The sequence below is a fragment of the Heptranchias perlo genome, chromosome 1 (assembly GCF_035084215.1).
Source record: "Heptranchias perlo isolate sHepPer1 chromosome 1, sHepPer1.hap1, whole genome shotgun sequence".
NCBI lineage: Eukaryota > Metazoa > Chordata > Chondrichthyes > Hexanchiformes > Hexanchidae > Heptranchias > Heptranchias perlo.
In genome coordinates, this window is record NC_090325.1 from 49,620,654 (window position 1) to 49,642,705 (window position 22,052).

Below are 22,052 nucleotides of genomic sequence, written 5' to 3' on the forward strand. Positions count from 1 at the left end.
GGGCCAGCCTTCAACATCCTCAACCTCATCATCATCCTCACTGTCATCATAATCAGAATCTATGAGGAAGAAAATTCTTCCCTCCTCTTCCTCCAGTTCATCTACTGCTGCCCCCTGTTACTGTGAGGGATCTGCAGGAAAAGAGGCCATGAGCTAAGAATGGGTGACCAGACCCTTAGAGACTGAGGAGGCAGTGAAACATGAGAATTTTTCTAGTGGCTTGCTGCTTTACAGGGATGTCATGATGAATGTCTAGGTTTGAACCCACTAACCCCAGCTGAACTGAGTGTCTCCTCAACAGATCATTAACCTGCTCCTTGAACTGGGTCAGCTCAGCTTTATCCAACAGCCTGCTTCGCCTGAGCATTGTATGGCAGTTTTTTCCTGGAACAGTATTAACGGCAGTAGGTGAAGGATGTCTCCCAGGTGGCAGCCGACAGCTGCTGTTACTGATCCACCCTGTAACACCCTGTTAAAGTAGAGGAAGATTTTTTTTAAGCTGCTTCTTGCAAGTAAGTCACGTAAATGGAGATGCCATCACATATTGCAAGATAAAGAGCCAGGGAGGCCTTGAACCACAGTGCAATGTGAATGAGGACTTGTGCTCCAAGTATAAAGGGTCATCAGTGTATTGGTCTATATTATCAATCTATATTAATGACTTGGATGAAGGGACCAAGTGTAGTGTATTCAAGTTTGCTGACGATACAAAGCTAGGTGGGAAAGTAAACTGTGAGGAGGACACAAAGAGTCTGCAAAGGGATATAGACAGGTTAAGTGAGTGGGCAAGAAGGTGGTAGATGGAGTATAATGTGGGGAAATGTGAGGTTATTCACTTTGGTAGGAAGAACAGAAAAACAGAATATTTTTTAAATGGTGAGAAACTATTAAATGTTGGTGTCCAGAGAGACTTGGGTGTCCTGGTACAAGAAACACAAAAAGTTAGTATGCAGGTACAGCAGCCAATTAGGAAAGCAAATGGCATGTTGGCCTTTATTGCAACGGGATTGGAGTACAAGAGTAAGGAAGTCTTGCTACAATTGTACAGGGCTTTGGTGAGACCTCACCTGGAATACTTTGTACAGTTTTGGTCTCCTTATCTATGGAAGGATATACTTGCCTTAGAGGCGGTGCAACGAAGGCTCACTAGATTGATTCCTGGGATGAGAGGGTTTCCTATGAGGAGAGGTTGAGTAGAATCGGCCTATACTCTCTGGAGTTTAGAAGAATGAGAGGTGATCTCATTGAAACATATAAGATTTTGAGGGGCTTGACAGGGTAGAGGCTGAGAGGTTGTTTCCCCTGGCTGGAGAGTCTAGATCTAGAGGGCATAGTCGCAGGATAAGGGGTTGGCCATTTAAGACTGAGATGAGGAAGAATTTCTTCACTCAGAGGGTTGTGAATCTTTGGTATTTACTACCCCAGAGGGCTGTGGATACTGAGGTGTTGAGTAAATTCAAGACTGAGATAGATACATTTTTGGACTCTAGGGGAATCAAGGGATATGGGGATTGGGCAGGAAAGTGGAGTTGAGGTTGAAGATCAGCCATGATCTGATTGAATGGCAGAGCAGGCTCGAGGGGCCGTATGGCCTACTCCTGCTCCTTTTTCTTATTTTCTTATGTTCTTATGGTGCATATGGTGCCCATGGGAGAAAGGTGACAGTGAGTTCTCTTACTTTGCCTGCCCTCATCATGTTATTGAACTTTTTCCTCCACTGGTCTGCAGTCCTGCCACTGCCACCTCCTTCCATATGGCTCATGAGACACTGTTTTGAGGTTTCTGCCTATGGGTACCCAGCAATCTTTCTCTCTTTTATTGCATTTCATCTAAGAGAGTCTGAAGGTCAGACTAGGTGAAGTTTTGTGCTCTTATTTTCTGCTTCCTTCCAGTGAACTGCTCCCTTTCAGTTGAAGCCATTCTTAGAACTTTGCAGAAGATCTCTGGTGAGACATCTATGAACACAAGCTGACAATCACTGAGGTTTCAATGCTTACCTGCTGCTCCCTAGTCTGTTGCTCCTCTCTCCGGTAAATGCTGCATTTAAAAATTTCCACACCTGCCAGCACAGTATGCCAGTGTTATACGAAAGTTGAGCTCCAGCAACATCATTGGATATTGAAATTAGCTGACCCCCCATTTTTCAGTGGGCTATCACTGGAAAGTATCAAGGGGCAGAAATCCTGCCTCCAATCTAGTTCAGAGCAAAAGGCCCCAAGGATTTTCAGGATCTAGGAAGGAACTAACTATGGTAAAGATTTCAAATGCCAGGGAATGGAAGTTAATAATTAGCAAGTTAGGATTAAGAAGGCAAGTCAGTCAGTAATAGAGAGTTGTGGAATAAGTTACCAGGAAAGACCATTGAAGTGGAGAGTATGAATGGGCTTCAGAGGAAATTACCTGTTTCTGGAGGAGAAAGTGACTGAGACATATGGTGAGAAGGGAGGTAGATGGGATTGATGTGTCAAAATGGAAGAATCTTGTTAAGCTTAATGGCCTTTTTATGTTCCTAAAAATTCTTATGTTATCATATAATACATACGAAAGCTTGTCATCCAGGGGTGGGTAAGTGTGCATGCTTACTGCACTATACAAAACAGTTTACATTTAGTTACACATTTTGCCAGAACAATATTGCCTAGAGGGTAAATGCACTGCCCAATTTAGCACTAAGCCATACAGACCACAAGTCCCAGGTTTGAATCTGCAATGAATCAACTCATCGCCACCTTCTCTCCTCCTTTAAGACCTTCCTTAAAACCCATTTCTTTAACCGAGCTTTGGTTGTATCTCCTTCACCTTATGCCACTGTGAAATACCTTGGGACTTTTTTCTATTTTAAAGGTGCTTTATAAATGCAAGTTGTTATTGTTAGGGTAGTAATTGAGGTGCTACATTTGGCTTCAGCAGCCCCGGAGATGGGAAAATCAGTCAGGGTTCTTTGTTCTTTGTTCTTTGTTCTTGATTGCTATCGACACTGCTGGAAAGTATGCCCATGTGGATGTAAAGTGTCTGTACAGATGAATAGCATTCTGACCTACGACTATGCTCACACATGAAGAATGCCACTTACATAAGATACTGGATGGCTGTCTATGGAATCTCACTCGAGTCTGAGTCAACACCTTCAGGTCAGGGGGAGAAATTGGAGGGCAAAACAGAATCCATAAGGGATTATTGTTTAAAAGAATATGATTCAAAAGTGTTCAGTTAAAAATAATTCATTGTAATGGTTTGATTTTTAAATGGGCATTCTGATGGTGAAACTCCCGCTTAAATAAGGATTAGAACATCTATTTCTCCTCATGATAGAGGATGTTGTTACTAAAAAGTATTGGCAAGTACATGGATAATGCATATTGCTGGAGCTCACTTTAGATGCCAGGGTAATTAAATTCTGAAAGAGAGGCTGAATTCTGCAACTAACCACATTTATTATTCCACACATATGGACTACTGTTCCAGATTTTCATATGTGAAATAATGGTTTTGTGATCAATTAAATGAATTAATGGCTGTAAAATAAATCAGAAATAATAAGTACTGTAAATACTGCTCTAGCTAGGGGACTGCTGTGATGTGGAGTTAGGTTTTGGGGGTTCAATTCTCTTCACTACCAAAGTATTTGTTGCGAAAAGAACTCATGTTAAATAAACTCTAGTCTACCCAGCTTCTAAATGGGTACCAGCGTTGCAGGGAAGTCAACATGAGTCCTGTGTAAAATAAGTGACCCACCCTGTTTGCAAGAGTTGGACATTCAGGCCGAGAAAAGAGCGATTGGGACGGCTGTGACTAAGTGTTGGTTGTGGGACATTTTTTATATTGTTTACATAGGTTGTGGTGAAATTTGGTTTTAAGAACAAAAGTTTTAAAAATGTAGGACAACGCTTCTAGTGTATTTACATCGTAGAATATATCACTGTGTTGAACCTATTTATTTTGCAGTGAAATACTAAAGGGCCCCGTTGGAGTTTCTATTTTCCCTTGTGCTAGCAGTTTATACTGTATTTTGGTATCATTCCTTGCTGCTGATGTTAACCTGCTAAAAAAAGCATCGAGTCTCAGGAGATATTTTGCACTGAATATCCTCCAGCAATCCTCCGATTGTTCCTACGGTAACAGCACAACTCTCCCTTATTACAAGTCCTCATTTGCGATCCTTGCAGGATCTTCTGTGTCTCTAACAGGCCCTTTGATATATGACTGCAAAATAAATAGGTTCGACACACAGAGACACAGTCTATGAAGTTTATATCCACTATAAACGTTGCCCAACAATTTTAAAAACTGTAGCATAATTGTATTCTCTAGCTAGGACTGTCACTGAAACCCGCCACACAGTGATAAATACAGATGCAGTTTTAAAGCTAACACAGCGCTTTGTTTCATGTTGTTTTGTGAAGTGACAGATTTTGTAGTTTATCATCTGGGGTTACGAGTCAGTCGATTAGTTTATAGCTCCGGCTGGTCATTTCAGAGTGTCTACTGAAGCTTTCCTCCCACCCCCCCCACTAATTATAGATGTGTAAAAACGATAAACTTAATCTTTGCATTGTTTCGGATCGTTAATAATTATTATTCATTACTTAATAATACATGTCAACGAGACGCCGAGAAACATTAAAACGTTTATGTTTTCCTAAATAAAATGATGTTACAGTAAAGTATGGATTGACTTTATTGCGAAGAGAATGTTGGTTTACATCTGACCTAGACTTGCTAATAGTTATTCAATTGGTAATTAATTCCACACAGGGGGAATAAACTGTGGTAAATCCTCACGGCCCCGACACATTACGATTAGACATATCACCTCCCCATTGGAGTCATCACTACAACCATTGAAACCCAACTTGGTCTCCGGAGCCCCGCCCCACACCCCGCCACTGGGCGACTCTGTCCACCCGCAGCACCTGAATGGATACAAGGCGCTGTCAATCAGCGGCAAACTCCCGCCCACGACCCAGGTTTAGTTCGGCGGCGCTGGAGGGGCGGGACCATAAGGGAAAAGGGGGAATCTGTGCTCCTCAGACGCAGAAGGAAAACCAAGAACAAGGATTTTGTGAGTGATCGAAAGGTGGTGGTTCGCAAACAAGACCTGCTCACAGCTCATCCAGGAGCCGCCGTAGGCGCAAAGCGGAAAGTTCAGCAGCACGTTCCCCCGCCCCTCTGCATTTATCACAACTATTGAAGAAATTATATTAATTAGGGTGAAAATGACTAAGAAATGTGTAAGAGTGGGTGAAACCAATTTGTGCTGTCCTGGCGACATAGGGAAAATCAAGAAAATATCAAGCTGTTTGAGGAAAACATGATTGGACCCAAATAGCAGAAAGGAGAGAGAAGTATTAATTGAGGTGAGTGATTCTTGGGCAACTTCGTTTGATCAAGATTTTGATGGGAGACTGCACCTTTGTTGTTGCGGTTGCTGTTTGACGGGTGTTTTCCTGCTTATCCAGTAACACAAACTCTCGAACAGAAATTCTGGGTTTGATTACGTCCCGCAAAATGATAGACGAGTTTGAGATTCCCATGACCCACTACTGGATGCACCTTCTAAATTAATCTTATCCCCAATACATCGCCAGAGTGTGGCAGTTGATGATTTAGATCAGTTTTGTTTCAGAACCTTCCCCCCTTTTTGAACTCTTCAGGCCAACTTTATTCTTTTAAAATTTTCACAGACAGCAGACTATTTTCTCACCACATTATGGGCCTCAGTCCTATATAAGCGAATATTAAACTTAAACAAAGAAGGGAAATACATTCGTCTATCACTTCTATCAAATATTCAGTGAGAGTTTCCCAGTTCTAGTTCCAGTATCTCATTGTCTGATATTGCTGTTTCATTCCCGTCCACTGTTTAGAAAGTACCAGCCAGAGCTGCTGAACTCAGAGAAACATTTCCAAAATTTTCATGGTGGTAGAAGTTCATGGCAGCTTTTTGCTTTGGTAGTCAAAGAATATGGAATATTCTTTGGAATAACAGAAACCTGGGTCCTACTGACCTGAGCCAACTGTAGAAAATTTAAATCTCTTCATTGGTAACCAGTGGGGCTCTGTACTTACCAAACCAGTGGGGCTCTGTACTTACCAAACCAGTGGGGCTCTGTACTTACCAAACCAGTGGGGCTCTGTACTTACCAAAACTAGCAGCCTACACAAGGACTTTTGTAGCCGCAGAATGTTAACATTGTGAGTGTTTCTCCAAGGATGCATGCATGGATGGTAGCTGTACAATTTTGTATACGTAAATTAATTTAATCCTTGTTATTCCCTAAACCTCAGTGTGGAACTTTGTTTCTACCATCTGCAGAACTAATTTCATCTATTTTCCCCTGACTCACTTCTTAGTCTTCTCTTCCTCTTTAGATCCCACCCTGCACAAACCATTCTGTAACCAAGAGTTTCAGGCATGTGACCCCCCCCTCCTTGGGCTATGCTTGCACTGCCCTTATGTAGGGTACTAGAACACCTGCTGCCTACTTGGTGCATACCTCTGACCAAAGGCTGAGATAGGCAGATTTTAAAAAAAAGTTTTATAGATGGTTTGTAAGATATTTTCAATTTTGATTTTAGTCAGTCCCCAAACTTTTGGGGCCCCACAGCAGCTGCCAGATTTCTAAGTGCTCATGCTGGCTTTGCCAAGAATGAGTGACAAGTAAGCTTATTAAGTTCTTGTGCATCGCCAAGCCCTAATTATAAAGTTAGTAATTTTGTTCAGGCGGTAAAAAAGAGTCACAGTCAGTTTTTGTTGTGTCCAAATTTACTGTCATTGTGAGGATGTCGCTATTCAGTTAAAGATATTTCCCTGGTGATGGGCAGTCATGACAGTTATGAATGAATGTGAGGGATCATATTTCACAATTGAAGCTACTATGAATGAGTTATGATAATCTTACAAGCAAATGGATGGCAGCTTTTATTCAACACAAAAGCAAGCGGGCCCTAGATGAGGCAGGGCAAGGGTGCGGGGTGATATCATTGCTGATGTTTGCTTTGCTTTTGAAGAAAATTCACTGAAATCCTTATTAACCTTAAGAGCAATATCTCCACATCATAAGGTACAAATAAGTAGAAAAATTTACTTCTATTTAAAAAACAATCAGGCTTCTGGTGTCCAGTTAGCATCATAGAAATTTCTGGACTCAAAAACCACACTGTCCTGTTTTAAACTGGACAGCTGCCAACCTTATGCACAAAAGTGGAGGGACACCTGAGACTCACAGTAACTAGTGAGTCTCTGTTCGCTAGGTTGGCAGCTTTGGTAGGGCCTGAATTCTAGAACATTGTGTACAGCTGCAGGTTGCAAATACTGGGACTCAGATTTGTGGGCTTCCCATTGAAGTTCAAGCTATCTCCTTCTGAAAACTATTTCCGGGGACTTTCAATGATAAAATCATGAAATTAAATTGGCTCAGATTGTTTCTGTTTCATATAAATCTTCCATTCAAGTCAAGCTTACAAAACATCATCTCTTCCATTTAGCTGTAGTTTTGTTCTAACACCAGCATCTTGCAAAAGTCACACTGTGGTATTCCTCATTAGAAGGTCTTCTTCACTGGAAAAACATATCACTTCAAGCAAGCCTGTTTATTTAATTATTTATTCAATCTTGAGAGCAGAACATTAAAGCAATTATTTTATTTGACGTTGAGGATGCTTAAAGCTAGCATATCTTTCCAACACTATTTTATGTGCAGAATTGAAAATCTTGACTTAACCAAGAGTTGCATTTTGTAACACAATTCCATTTTGGGATGTATTTTTATGTGGGCGCAAGATTTCACAGAGACCTACTGTTTACAAATTATACTGACATTCCTTCTGGGGATCTGGTATTCTTGGCTTATTGAGCTAACATCAGAGAAAGAATGTTAGTGCAATTTGTAAATATTCTGAGTATGAGGTCTCAATCTCTCGTACACTAGAAAAATTATTTAAAAATACTTTTTTTGGGTGAGCCAGATAATTCAGTTTGGAGGTCAAGTAACTAATTTCTGTTCTGCACTTTGAATTGATTTATGTTTGGGTGGCTTGACACTGGTATTTTGTGTCAGAATGTTGGGACCTGGGTTCCTCCGTGGGATTCTCCACAGTGTATCGCCAATCTCACCCAAGGGACGCACCACTTAGAGAAGATAGTCAATTTGCAATGTGGTTACACACTTCCTAGCAGCTATGGCAGAGTGGCAAAGGCCTGGAAAAAGGGGATATGTTGATATATGGGGATATAAAGAGGGGGAAAATAACATTAAATTGGGAGAAGTAATTATAATCTTAAAGGCACATTTTTCATGAAAACATTTTCAGTAAATATTTTTTCATTTGCTTACAAACATGATGTAAATTGCATCATTTGCATGTGATTTTTTTTATTTGTTCATGGGATGTGGGCATCGCTGGCGAGGCCAGCATTTATTGCCCATCCCTAATTGCCCTTGAGAAGGCGGTGGTGAGCTGCCTTCTTGAACCGCTGCAGTCCGTGTGGTGAAGGTTCCCCCACAGTGCTGTTAGGTAGGGAGTTCCAGGATTTTGACCCAGCGACGATGAAGGAACGGCGATATATTTCCAAGTCGGGATGGTGTGTGACTTGGAGGGGAACGTGCAGGTGGTGTTGTTCCCATGTACCTGCTGCGCTTGTCCTTCCAGGTGGTAGAGGTCGCGGGTTTGGGAGGTGCTGTCGAAGAAGCCTTGGCGAGTTGCTGCAGTGCATCCTGTGGATGGTACACACTGCAGCCACAGTGCGCCGGTGGTGAAGGGAGTGAATGTTTAGGGTGGTGGATGGGGTGCCAACCAAGCAGGCTGCTTTGTCCTGGATGGTGTCGAGCTTCTTGAGTGTTGTTGGAGCTGCACTCATCCAGGCAAGTGGAGAGTATTCCATCACACTCCTGACTTGTGCCTTGTAGATGGTGGAAAGGCTTTGGGGAGTCAGGAGGTGAGTCACTTGCCGCAGAATACCCAGCCTCTGACCAGCTCTTGTAGCCACAGTATTTATATGGCTGGTCCAGTTAAGTTTCTGGTTAATGGTGACTCCCAGGATGTTGATGGTGGGGGATTCGGCGATGGTAATGCCGTTGAATGTCAAGGGGAGGTGGTTAGACTCTCTATTGTTGGAGATGGTCATTGCCTGGCACTTGTCTGGCCCGACTGTTACTTGCCACTTATCAGCCCAAGCCTGGATGCCTTTAACATGCTGAAAGTCTTCAACATGCTGAAAGGACTCTTCTCCCTCCAAAGCATAAAATAACCCTTTGACAAACACATTTTATAGAAAGCAGTGCACCTTTAATATATGTTGTGCAGGTTGGAATATTTATTTCTGTACATACTGCAACGTGGAGAGGCTGAGACTAAATCAAATTAGCACTCGTTATCTAACAGTGCTCATACAAAGAATGTTTAACATATAATTGGCATAAAGTCTGGGGCAAGTTGAATACCAAATCTTGCAGTAATGTGGAGCTGGCTTGCTGGTTGCTTGGATTAAATGGACACTTCGGTGCTGTTAGAACTTGAAGATGAACAGAGTTGAGTAATTGTTTAATTTACCAGAGCCGTCAGCATAGATCCAAAGGTGAATAGATAAAAGAACATTAACACAAGGCCTGTTTTGCACAAGTTGTAGAGTCTAAAAGGCACTTGTGGCAGATATACCTCCAAAAGTTCTGAAACAAACAAAGGTTATACTTGTAGATTAGATTTTTGTGGACTACATATAGAAAACAGTACACCTTTAATATATGTTGTGCCGTTTGGAATATTTATTTCTGTACATACTGCAACGTGGAGAGGCTGAGACTAAATCAAATTAGCACTCGTTATCTAACAGTGCTCATACAAAGAATGTTTAACAGATAATTGGCATAAACTCAGGGGCTAGTTGAATACCAAATCTTGCAGTAATGTGGAGCTGGCTTGCTGGTTGCTTGGATCAGGTTAAATTGTCAATCAATTGTTTCCTTCACAGTAGTCTAGCTAAACAACGTTTTAGCTAAATAACACACATCAAATAGAGAATCACTATCTGGGGAGTGATTAGCTAACCTTTCTATTTTCACACTTCACTAGACTGTTAGCATTGGTGACCTATGAACTGATGCATATCACTATGTTGGTGGGGATAGGCAATCTAACGATTATATTGAGACCTCATAATCTGCAAGAATGAAGTTTGCAGGACTGAGTGAGCACTGCACAGTTGGAGGTGCCATCTTTCGGATGAGATGTTAAACCAAGGCCCCGTCTGCCCTCTCAGTGGGACGTAAAAGGTCCCATGGCACTATTTGAAGACGAGCAGGGGAGTTTTCCCTGGTGTCCTGGCCAATATGTATCCTTCAACCAACATTACTAAAACAGATTATTTGATCATTACCTCACTGCAGTTTGTGGGGCCATGCTGTGCACAAATTGGCTGCCACATTTCTTACATTACAACAGTGACTACACTTCAAAAGTGCTTCATTAGCTGTAAAGCACTTTGGGATATCTGGAGTTCATAATACAAGTTATTTCTTTCTTAAAGCCTGGTAATTGACTTCCTGGTATAAAAAGAGAAAATATTGGAAATTCACAGTAGGTTAATCAGCAACCAAAAGAGAGAGGTTAACATTTCAGGAGATAGCCAGAGAGTCAGACTGTTTTCTCTTTAAGAGTCAGATCTACTGGCTGCAAATTTTCAGATTTATTTATTTCAGATTTCCAGAATTTGTATTTTTCCTTTTTCACTCACTCCCTGGTGCTGTTATACTGTTTCATTTGTGTGTATGTGGATATTCTATTCTTTTGCTAACATCACACACACAGTGGCTTGTCAGCACTCTCCATGTGTGGTTGATCTTCATAAAAGGGTTTTTAATTTATTGTGACAGTGACAGCTTTATTACATGAAAGTTTAATAGGACATTCAGTCTACATCATTGTTTAACTAACTTGCCTTAAACTAGCCTAAAATATTTTTTGTTTTAATAATCTGAACCCTGTTGAGACAGTTACTTTAATAGAGTTTGGATGGCCCAGTGGATTAGCATACTACCTTTTCACTCTGGGACTTGGATTTGTTTCCAGCCCATACTGGAAAGGGATGATTAGTTGAGGGGCCAAAGACAGAATATATTTGGTTAGAATTAGGGAACAATAGAAGATCTATTACGCTACTGGGTGTATACTATAGGCCACCAATTTGTGGGAAGGAGATAGAGGAGCAAATTTGCAGGCAAGTTACAGAAAGATGCAAGAACTATAGAGCAGTGATAATGGGGGACTTCAATTATCGCAGTATAGACTGGGACAGTAACAGTGTAAAGGACAAAGAGGGGGAGGAATTTCTGAAATGTGTTCAAGAGAACTTTCTGGAACATTGTGTTTCCAGCCCAACCAGGAGGGAAACAGTGCTGGATCTAGTTCTGGGGAATGAAGTGGGGCAGGTGGAGCATGTTTCAGTGGGAGAACATTTGGGGAACAGTGATCATAATGGGCCAAAAATTGCACAGAGCAGCAAGGCAACGCTCACCGCAACTCCTGCAAATTAAATTAACAAAAATACTTACTGCAGGCTCTGTGGCGTCGAATTGCTTGATTTTGAACTTTAAAAAAATTGTACGCTATCAACCCAGCCTCTGAGCAGCGTGAGTTGGCGTGCATGGAACAGTCTGTGAGGATAGAAGACACGCCCACAAAATCTGTCAGGAAGAGAAGTCACGCCCACAGATTCAGGCGTCATTGCTGAAGCAGGCAGGCAGACGTCATTCATTTAAAGTTAGTATTCTGGATCTCATTTTAAATAAAAAATTTAATTTTTTTTAGAAATAGCCAAAGAAATAATTGAATTAAATTAAAGAGACAAGGGAAAAATAAAAAAAAATTATCTTTTGATTTTAATTTTTTTTAAATGACTAAAAACTATTAAAATAAGGAGTAATATGAGAATACACATTTTTAAAATTTAATTTTTCGTTGTTTGGCAGTCATTAAGACTAACCGCGCTTTTAAAACTTAGTTTAGATCTGGTATTTTTAAGCGTACCTGTTTGGTGGCGTAATTAGTTACTTTCCAGCTGGGCAGATGAGCAAGTTTGCGATTTTTCAATGATTTCTCTGATTGCAGCGTGCGATGGCCCTTTAATTCGAAGCTGCCAAATTGCCGGCGAACCAATAGGAGCAAGTTCACGATTTCCACGCTTTAGTGCACATGTGCAAATGTGGGAACTTAGTCCTTCACTTCGCCACTAAAAACAGAGGGCACTGTTGAGCTGTTCTGTTATTTTGGGAGCAATTTCTGGCCCAATGTTATTAGGTTTAGAATAGTTATGGTAAAGGACAAGGAACAATCAAATGTGAAAATGCTTAACTGGAGGGAGGCAAATTTTAGTGAGTTAAAAAGGGATCTTGCCCAGGTGGATTGGAATCAAAAATTGGTAGACAAAACAGGAATTGAACGATGGGAGGCCTTCAAGGAGGATTTGGTTCGGGTACAGAGTAGACACATCCCGACGAGGGGAAAGGAAGGGCATCCAAACCTGAATGACTAAAGATATAGGCTGCTAAATTGGGCCGTGTAGCGCCTGTTATTTCGGCGCTACACGGCCTCCTACATCCGAGATAGTGTCTTGGCACGCACGTTTCCAGCGTGACGCCATCTTGGTATAGGAGTTAGCGCAGACGCAGATAACAAACACTGGAATCATGTAAAGTGATAGACACCATTTTGGGACTTAACGCTCAACTCAACGCCCAGTCTTAACCCCAACCATCTGAACATGTCTTAGCGTGCCTGGAGGACCCCCCACCAGTGTTATTTAAAGGGACCATGCAGGATTTACAGGTTAGTGGCTGGATTATTGCTTCTGGCTGCCAAGACATTTGTAACTGTTTTTTGAGGTCTCCTAGACTTCAATAATAGGACCCGGGGACACAGCCTAACATTTAGAGCCAGGACGTGCAGGAGTGAAGTTAGGAACTGCTTCTACATGCAAAGGGTGGGAGGCGTTTGGAATGCTCTTCTGCAGACAGCAGTTGATGCTAGCTCTCTTGTGAATGTTAAATCTGAGATTGATAGATTTCTGTGAACCAAGGGTAATAAGGGATATGGGGCTGAGACAGGTATATGGAGTTAGGTCACAGGTCCGCCATGATTTCATTGAATGGTGGAACAGGCTCGAGGGGCTAAAGGCCACTACCACTTGCTGCCTCTTGATATGTGCCACCTTCTCCCGCAAGAAAGCGGGACGTGTGTTTGGGTGAAGTGCCTGCCATGGTTGAATAGCTGCCAGTGTGTGTGGCCTGTGAGTTGTGGGTGGGTGGCTTGAAACAGTGGTAATGTGTAAGGGTGAGAGGAAGCGGTTGGAAGAGTTGAGTACTGATGGAAAGAGTGAGTTTGTTGGTATGTGGGTGATGGGGGTGTAGTGCGTGGTGCAGTTGGTAGGAGACGCCACTTGACAGTTGACCTCACTCACCTTGACCACTCATGTCAAAGCATTGAACTTCTTTCTGCACTGCATCCATGTTCATGATGCTGTGTGCCCGGCATTTACTTCGTCCTCCGCTGCCTCCCACTGCCTTTTGGATATACGTCTGGAGGGCCTCTTGCCCTCCCCCCCCCCCCCCCGCAGATATAGGATGTCCCTCCTTCTGTCCACCTCTGGCACCAAGGCCTCTAGTGCATCAGCAGAGAACCTTGGTGCATGCACTCTCGCAGGCCTGGTACCAACTCAGATTGGCAGATTGGAGGATGTGGGATTTAGTAGTGCGCAACCTTTATTCAATGTTTTAACATAATCTCACGGGATCCAAGGTGAGGTAGCCAATTGGATGCAAAATTGGATTGACGACAGAAGACAGAGGGTGGTTGTAGAGGATTGTGTTTCAAACTGGAGGCCTGTGACCAGCGGTGTGCCTCAGGGATCGGTGCTGGGTCCGCTGTTATTTGTTATTTATATTAATGATTTGGATGAGAATTTAGGAGGCATGGTTAGTAAGTTTGCAGATGACACCAAGATTGGTGGCATTGTGGACAGTGAAGAAGGTTATCTAGGATTGCAACGGGATCTTGATAAATTGGGCCAGTGGGCCGATGAATGGCAGATGGAGTTTAATTTAGATAAATGTGAGGTGATGCATTTTGGTAGATCGAATCGGGCCAGGACCTACTCCGTTAATGGTAGGGCGTTGGGGAGAGTTATAGAACAAAGAGATCTAGGAGTACAGGTTCATAGCTCCTTGAAAGTGGAGTCACAGGTGGATAGGGTGGTGAAGAAGGCATTCAGCATGCTTGGTTTCATTGGTCAGAACACTGAATACAGGAGTTGGGATGTCTTGTTGAAGTTGTACAAGACATTAGTATGGCCACACTTGGAATACTGTGTACAGTTCTGGTCACCCTATTATAGAAAGGATATTATTAAACTAGAAAGAGTGCAGAAAAGATTTACTAGGATGCTACCGGGACTTGATGGTTTGACTTATAGGGAGAGGTTGGATAGACTGGGACTTTTTTCCCTGGAGAGTAGGAGGTTTAGGGGTGATCTTATAGAAGTCTATAAAATAATGAGGGGCATAGATAAGGTAGATAGTCAAAATCTTTTCCCAAAGGTAGGGGAGTCTATAACGAGGGGGCATAGATTTAAGGTGAGAGGGGAGAGATACAAAAGGGTCCAGAGGGGCAATTTTTTCACTCAAAGGGTGGTGAGTGTCTGGAACGAGCTGCCAGAGGCAGTAGTAGAGGCAGGTACAATTTTGTCTTTTAAAAAGCATTTGGACAGTTACATGGGTAAGATGGGTATAGAGGGATATGGGCCAAGTGCAGGCAATTGGGACTAGCTTAGTGGTATAAACTGGGCGACATGGACATGTTGGGCCGAAGGGCCTGTTTCCATGTTGTAAACTTCTATGATTCTATGATTCTATAACTAATCAGTGTGTAAACATAGGGATGGGACCTGCTACTGTGTTTTAAGTGTGCGATGTGTGATCTCTGTTCAGACTCCTTGCAGAGAGTAGACTGTTATTTTCAGCAAATAACAGGTACCAGCTACCTTTAAGAGATTTCTAAGAAACATCTTCCCTTTAAGAGATTGAGCTTCCCCTGGTGGTGGAAAGTGTGAATTGCATTGATTCCACGTGCAAGGCCTGGAACGGAACGCTGATAGCAGGTAAATCCTCGGGTGGGCTGAAACTTGCGCCCTGCCTGCGCAGGGGTCATTGGGCGCGGGGTAATAGCACATCACGCTACCTGAGCCCAAAAACGGCCCCTATGCAATTTTTTTTCCCCATAGAGATTAAAATGAAACAGAAAAGGGAGGCTTATGACGAATGTAAGGTTCGTTATACAGTAGAAAACCAGGCTGAATACAGAAAGTACAGAGGAGATCTAAAAAAGGGAATAAGATGGGAAAAGAGAGAGTATGAGAATAGATTAATGGCTAACATAAAAGGGAATCCAAAAGTATTTTATAAACATATAAATAGTAAAAGGGTAGTTAAAGGAAGCGTGGGACCAATTAGGGACAAATGAGGAGATGATCTTGTGGAGGCAGAGGGCATGGCTGAGGCACTAAATGAATACTTCGCATTATTGTTCACTAGAGAAGAGGATGCTGCCATTGTAACAGTAAAGGAGGAGGTAGTAGCAATATTGGATAGGATAAAAATAAAGAGGAGGTACTTAAAAGATTGGCAGTACTCAAAGTAGAAAAGTCACCTGGTCCAGATGGGATGCATCCTAGGTTACTGAGGGAAGTAAGGGTAGAAATTGAGGAGACTTTGGCCACAATCTTCCAATCTTCCTTAGATATGGAGATGGTGCAGGAGGACTGGAGGATTGCAAATGTTACACCCCTGTTCAAAAAAGGGGAGAGGGATAAACCCGGAAAATACAGGCCAGTAAGCCTTACGTCGGTGGTGGGGAAACCTTCAGAGACAATAATGTGGGACAAAATTAATTGGCACTTGGAAAAGTATGGGCTAATAAATGAAAGTCATCATGGATTTGTTAAAGGAAAATTGTGTTTGACTAACTTGATTGAGTTCTTTGATGAAGTAACGTCAAGGGTTGATGAGGGGAATGCGGTTGATTGGTATATGGACTTTCAAAAGGCATTTGATAAAGTACCACATAATATGTTTGTTTGCAAAATTAAAGCCCATGGGATTAAAGGGACGTGGCAGCGTGGATACAAAATTGGCTAGGGGACAGAAAGCAGAGAGTAGTGGTGAACTGTTGTTTATTGGACTGGTGGGAATTATACAGTGGTGTTCCCCAGGGGTCTGTATTAGGACCACTGCTCTTTTTGATATATATTAATGACTTGGACTTGGGTATGGAGGGTACAATTTCAAAGTTTGCAGATGACATGTAGTAAACAATGTGGAGAACAGTAACAGACACCAGGATGACATGGACAGACTGGTGAAATGGGCAGACACATAGGAAACATAGGAACATAGGAACAGGAGTAGGCCATTCAGCCCCTCGTGCCTGCTCCGCCATTTGATAAGATCATGGCTGATCTGTGATCTAACTCCATATACCTGCCTTTGGCCCATATCCCTTAATACCTTTGGTTGCCAAAAAGCTATCTATCTCACATTTAAATTTAGCAATTGAGCTAGTATCAATTGCCGTTTAAGGAAGAGAGTTCCAAACTTCTACCACCCTTTGTGCGTAGAAATGTTTTCTAATCTCGCTCCTGAAAGGTCTGGCTCTAATTTTTAGACTGTGCCCCCAACTCCTAGAATCTCCAACCAGCAGAAATAGTTTCTCTCTATCCACCCTATCTGTTCCCCTTAATATTTTATCAACTTCGATCAGATCACCCCTTAACCTTCGAAACTCCAGAGAATACAACCCCAATATGTGTAATCTCTCCTTGTAACTTAACCCTTGAAGTCCGGGTTTCATTCAAGTAAACCTATGCTGCACTCCCTCCAAGGCCAATATGTCTTTCCGAAGGTGCGGTGCCCAGAACTGCTCACAATACTCCAGGTGTGGTCTAACCAGTGTTTTGTATAGCTGCAGCATAACTTCTTCCCCCTTGTACTCTAGTCCTCTAGATATAAAGGCCAGCATTCCATTAGCCTTATTGATTATTTTCTGCACCTGTTCATGACACTTCAATGATCTATGTACCTGTACCCCTAAATCCCATTGGACATCCACTGTTTTTAACTTTTTACCATTTAGAAAGTACCCTGTTCTATCCTTTTTTGATCCAAAGTGGATGACCTCACATTTGTCTACATTGAATTCCATTTGCCACAGTTTTGCCCATTCACCTAATCTATCAATATCGCTTTGTAATTTTATGTTTTCATCTACACTGCTTACAATGCCACCAATCTTTGTGTCATCGGCAAACTTAGATATGAGACTTTCTATGCCTTCATCTAAGTCGTTAATAAATATTGTGAATAATTGAGGCCCCAAGACAGATCCATGCGGGACTCCTGCCAATGTGAGTACCTACCCATTATCTCTACTCTCTGTCGCCTTTCGCTCAGCCAACTTCCTAACCAAGTCCGTACTTTTCCCTCGATTCCATGGGCTTCTATCTTAGCTAACAGTCTCTAATGTGGGACCTTATCAAATGCCTTCTGGAAGTCCATATAAATAACTTCCATTGACATTCCCCTGTCCACTACTTTAGTCACCTCTTCAAAAAATTCAATCAAGTTTGTCAGGCACGACCTACCTTTCACAAATCCATGCTGGCTCTCTCTGATTAACTGAAAATTCTCGAGGTGTTCAGTCACCCTATCCTTAATTATAGTCTCCAGCATTTTCCCCACAACAGATGTTAGGCTAACTGGTCTATAATTCCCCGGTTTCCCTCTCTCCTTCCTTAAAAAGCGGAGTGACATGTGCAATTTTCCAATCTAGAGGGACAGTTCCTGAATCTAGAGAACTTTGAAAGATTATAGTTAGGGCATCTGCAATGTGCTCACCTACTTCCTTTAAAACCCTGGGATGGAAACCATCTGGTCCTGGGGATTTGTCACTCTTTAGTGCTATTATTTTCTTCATTACTGTTGCTTTACTTATGTTAATTTTATCGAGTCCCTGTCCCCGATTCAATATTAGTTTTCTTGGGATTTCTTGCCCTTCAGGGGTATAAACCGATTCTGTATCACGTTAAATGTTTCTTTAAACGTTTCCCACTGATCATCAGTCGTTTTACCCATTAACAGATTTGCGCAGTTTACTGTGGACAGTCTCTGTCTCATCCCATTGAAGTCGGCCTTACCCAAGTCTAGAATCTTAGCAGCTGACTCACTTTTTTCCCTTTCAAACACTACATTGACTTCGATCATGTTATGATCGCTATTGGATAGATGTTCGCGTACAGTTAAGCCGTTAACTAAATCTGGCTCATTACTTATTACTAAATCTCGTATGGCTTGCCCCCTTGTTGCCTCTAGGACATACTGCTGTAGAAAACTATCCCGGACACACTCAAGAAATTCACTACCTTTCTGACAGGTGCTAGTCTGCTTTTCCCAATCTATGTGAAGGTTAAAGTCCCCCATTAAGACCACCGTGCCTTTCTTACACGCTTGTCTAATCTCTGCATTTATACAATCTCGCACTTCAGAGCTGCTGCCATAGAGTGTTATACACAATTCCCACTATAGTCTTAGAACCTTTCCTATTTCTCAATTCAACCCATAAGGTCTCTGTTGGCTGCTTACCTCTCGTTATATCCTCCTTTATCATTGAAGTGATTTCATCTCTAATCATTAAGGCTACTCCTCCCCCTCTTCCATTTTCCCTGTCTCTCCTGTAGACCTTATAACCTGGTATATTCAGTTCCCAATCCTGCCCATCTTGCAGCCATGTCTCAGTAATAGCTATCATGTCATACCCTCCAATTTGAATTTGAACCTGTAGTTCATTTAATTTATTCCTTATACTCCGTGCATTTGTATATAGAACTCTTAGTTGGGCCACACACCCTAGCCTGACCTTCAGCTTTGATGCTGGGTTAATCGCCTTACGCCTTCTAGTTTTCACTTTATCTGTAGTGTCTAAAGTACACTTTCTTTCTGCTGCTCTACGGTTTTCCCTTTCACTTGTTCTTGAACTAGTGTTTGTACTATTTGTATTGTAAATTTCCCCTGGTTCTTCCCTCTCTGGCTGCTCTCAACTTTTCTCCCTTCTGACTCCCCGCTCAGGTTCCTATCCCCCTGCCACTCTAGTTTAAACCTTCCCCAAAAACACTAGCAAACACCCCCGTGAGGACATTGGTCCCGGTCCTGCTCGGGTATAACCCGTCTCGCTTGTACAGATCTCACCTTCCCCAGAACCGGTCCCAATGTCCCAGGAATCTAAATCCCTCCCTCCTACACCATCCCTGCAGCCACGCATTCATCCGGTCTATTCTCCTGTTCCTATACTCACTAGCACGTGGCACCGGTAGTAATCCTGAGATCACTACGTTTGAAGTCCTGCTTTTTAATTTATCTCCTAACTCCTTAAATTCACCTTGCAGGACCTCATCCCTTTTTGTTACCTCTGCCGTTGGTACCGATATGGACCACGACTACTGGCTGTTCACCCTCCCCCTCCAGAATGTCCTGCAGCCACTCCGCAACATCATTGACCCTAGCACCAGGGAGGCTAAATACCATCCTAGAGTCACGTTTGCGGCCACAGAAACGCCTATCTGTTCCCCTTACAATTGAATCCCCTATCACTATAGCCCTGCCACTCTTCTTCCTCCCCTCCTGTGTAGCAGAGCCACCCATGGTGCCACGAACTTGGCTCTTGCTGCTTTCCCCTGATAAGCCATCTCCCCCAACAGTATCCAAAGCGGTATATCTGTTTGAGAGGGAGATGGCCCCAGGGGACTCCTGCTCTACCTGCCTAATCCTTTTAGTCTGTCTGGCGGTCACCCGTTTCCTTTCTGCCTGTGTAATCTTTACCTGCGGTGTGACTACCTCACTGAACGTGCTATCCACGATAGTCTCTGCATCACGGATGCTCCACAGCGAATCCACCCGCAGCTCCAGCTCCAAAATGCGGTTAGCCAGTAGCTGCAGCTGGACACACTTCCTGCACACATGGTTGCCAGGGACACTGGTAGTGTCCATGACTTCCCACATAGTGCAGGAGGAGCATATCACGGGTGCGAGCTGTGCTGCCATGACTCGCCTTAGATTTACACTGCGTTCACCTCTCAGACTCTCCTCCCGCTCTCGATCTCTCTTTTTATACTGTGCTCACCTCTCGGACTCTCCTGCCTCACCTGTGGCGTTGCACAGTAGTTTTCTCTTATTGCAGGTCTGCTGCTGCTTTTATTCCCCACTCTCAGTCTTCTGACTCTCAGGTCCGCCGCCGCTCTGTAGGAAAAGTTAGGAAAAGCAGCATCTCCTTCCCCCACTTCACCAAACTCCCACACTCACCAAACTCTCAGCAGATCACTCTGTGTTGGCCGCACTCCATGCTGTTGCACTGATAGGCCCCTGTATTTCTACAGTTTGTGACTCAAATGAATCAGGCCTGCTCCACCTTCAGGAACCAGTTTAATCTAGCTAACAATTTAACTTACTACAGCAGCTCTCTCTGCTGAAGCCTGACAGAAACTTAAAAAATTAAACTTTAAAATTGAACTTAAACAGTTGATAGCAATTAAACTTAAACAGTTGATAGTAATTTACACTAGATTTTAAAGAGATTAACCCTTAAACTCCCACACTCACCAAACTCTCAGCTGCTTCACTCTGTGTCTGCTGCACTCCGTGCAAGGCAGATGAAATTTAACACGGAGAAATCATAAACAGTTTTGACAGAGTAAACAAGGAGAAACTGTTTCCAGTGGCAGAAGGGTCAGTAACCAGAGGACACAGATTTAAGGTGATCGGCAAAAGAGCCAGAAGCAACATAAGGAAACATTTTTTTATGCAGTAAGTTTTAATGATACTTGAAGGGAAAAAACTTACAGGGTTATGGGGAAAGAGCAGGAGAATGGGACTAATTGGATAGCTCTTTCAAAGAACCAGCACAGGCACAATGGGCCAAATGGCCTCCTCCTGTGGTGTACCTACAATGATACTATGATAAGATTAAAGGGTCCTTTCTCTTCTCACTGTCAGGCAGGGTCCTAGCTGCAAGACATCTGAGCAATCTGAGCACAGTTTCTAATGGCCTTGAATTATCAGCACTAAATTGCCCACCATTTTGCACAAATTGGCAAACTCAGAGAGGTTCTAAGCATATCTGATGTGGAAAATGGAAAATTGATGGTGAGGTATGGTGTTCTGAGGTGGGAGTGAAGTCACATTGTTGATGTAGAGTAGATGGATACTGCATGCAATGCCAATAACATGTTTTCCCAGGGTCACTGGCATCACTGGGGTCTGGAGTGAAGCTTCTCATGGGTTTGTAAATCAGAGGATTGAGGATTTTTTTTCTTAATATATATATTTTTACATTGACATTCAGTGGACTACTTTGAAAAAAAATACACTTTCCTTCTTCTTTAATTTAAATTTTAGTTTAAACTATTAAACCTATGTAATAGTTTTTACCTCTACTGTGATGAAACATCCCCTAGAACCAGGAAACAATAACAATTTCTAACTGCCAGTAAGAGTATTTTTTTATATAATGTTTTATTTTCAGTATCACAAAACTGTACACACTTCAGGACGTTTCGCTCCGTGGTCTTGGACTTTCGTCAACTGAACCAAGCAAGCGTGGAGTTTAACTGAATTTGACGAAGGTTCAAGATAGCAGCTGGAAACATCCTGGAGCAGTTATGCTTTGATGAAGCTGAAGCAAGAAAAGCTTTTCAACCATCATTTTTTCAGACATATACCCCTATAGAACACAATATGATTAGAATCACAGGTAGAGCCATACAACACATCTGAACTGAGGTAAATTTGAATACTGATAAATGCAGCACTTGTTTGTAAATAACTGTTACTTGCATTAGATTATATTCCAATCTGAATTTTTATAAATTTCAGTTTAAAATTAGGGCTTGGCCAGGCTGGGGTATAACACAAAACTAGATCTCAGTTAGAATACTGTGTGCAGTATTGGATGTCACACTA

The 22,052-nt window shown here is 42.5% G+C and overlaps 1 long non-coding RNA gene across 1 annotated transcript in view; it reads right to left on the reverse strand.

Moving 5' to 3' along the window:
- Window positions 1-9,513: 9,513 nt before the first annotated feature.
- The window catches only part of LOC137327548 (uncharacterized), a 91,026-nt gene continuing 78,487 nt past the window's right edge, over window positions 9,514-22,052 (reverse strand). Inside the window, exon 3 of the long non-coding RNA XR_010964496.1 lies at window positions 9,514-9,668. This is a non-coding gene — a long non-coding RNA (uncharacterized lncRNA). The remainder of the gene's footprint in view (window positions 9,669-22,052) is intronic.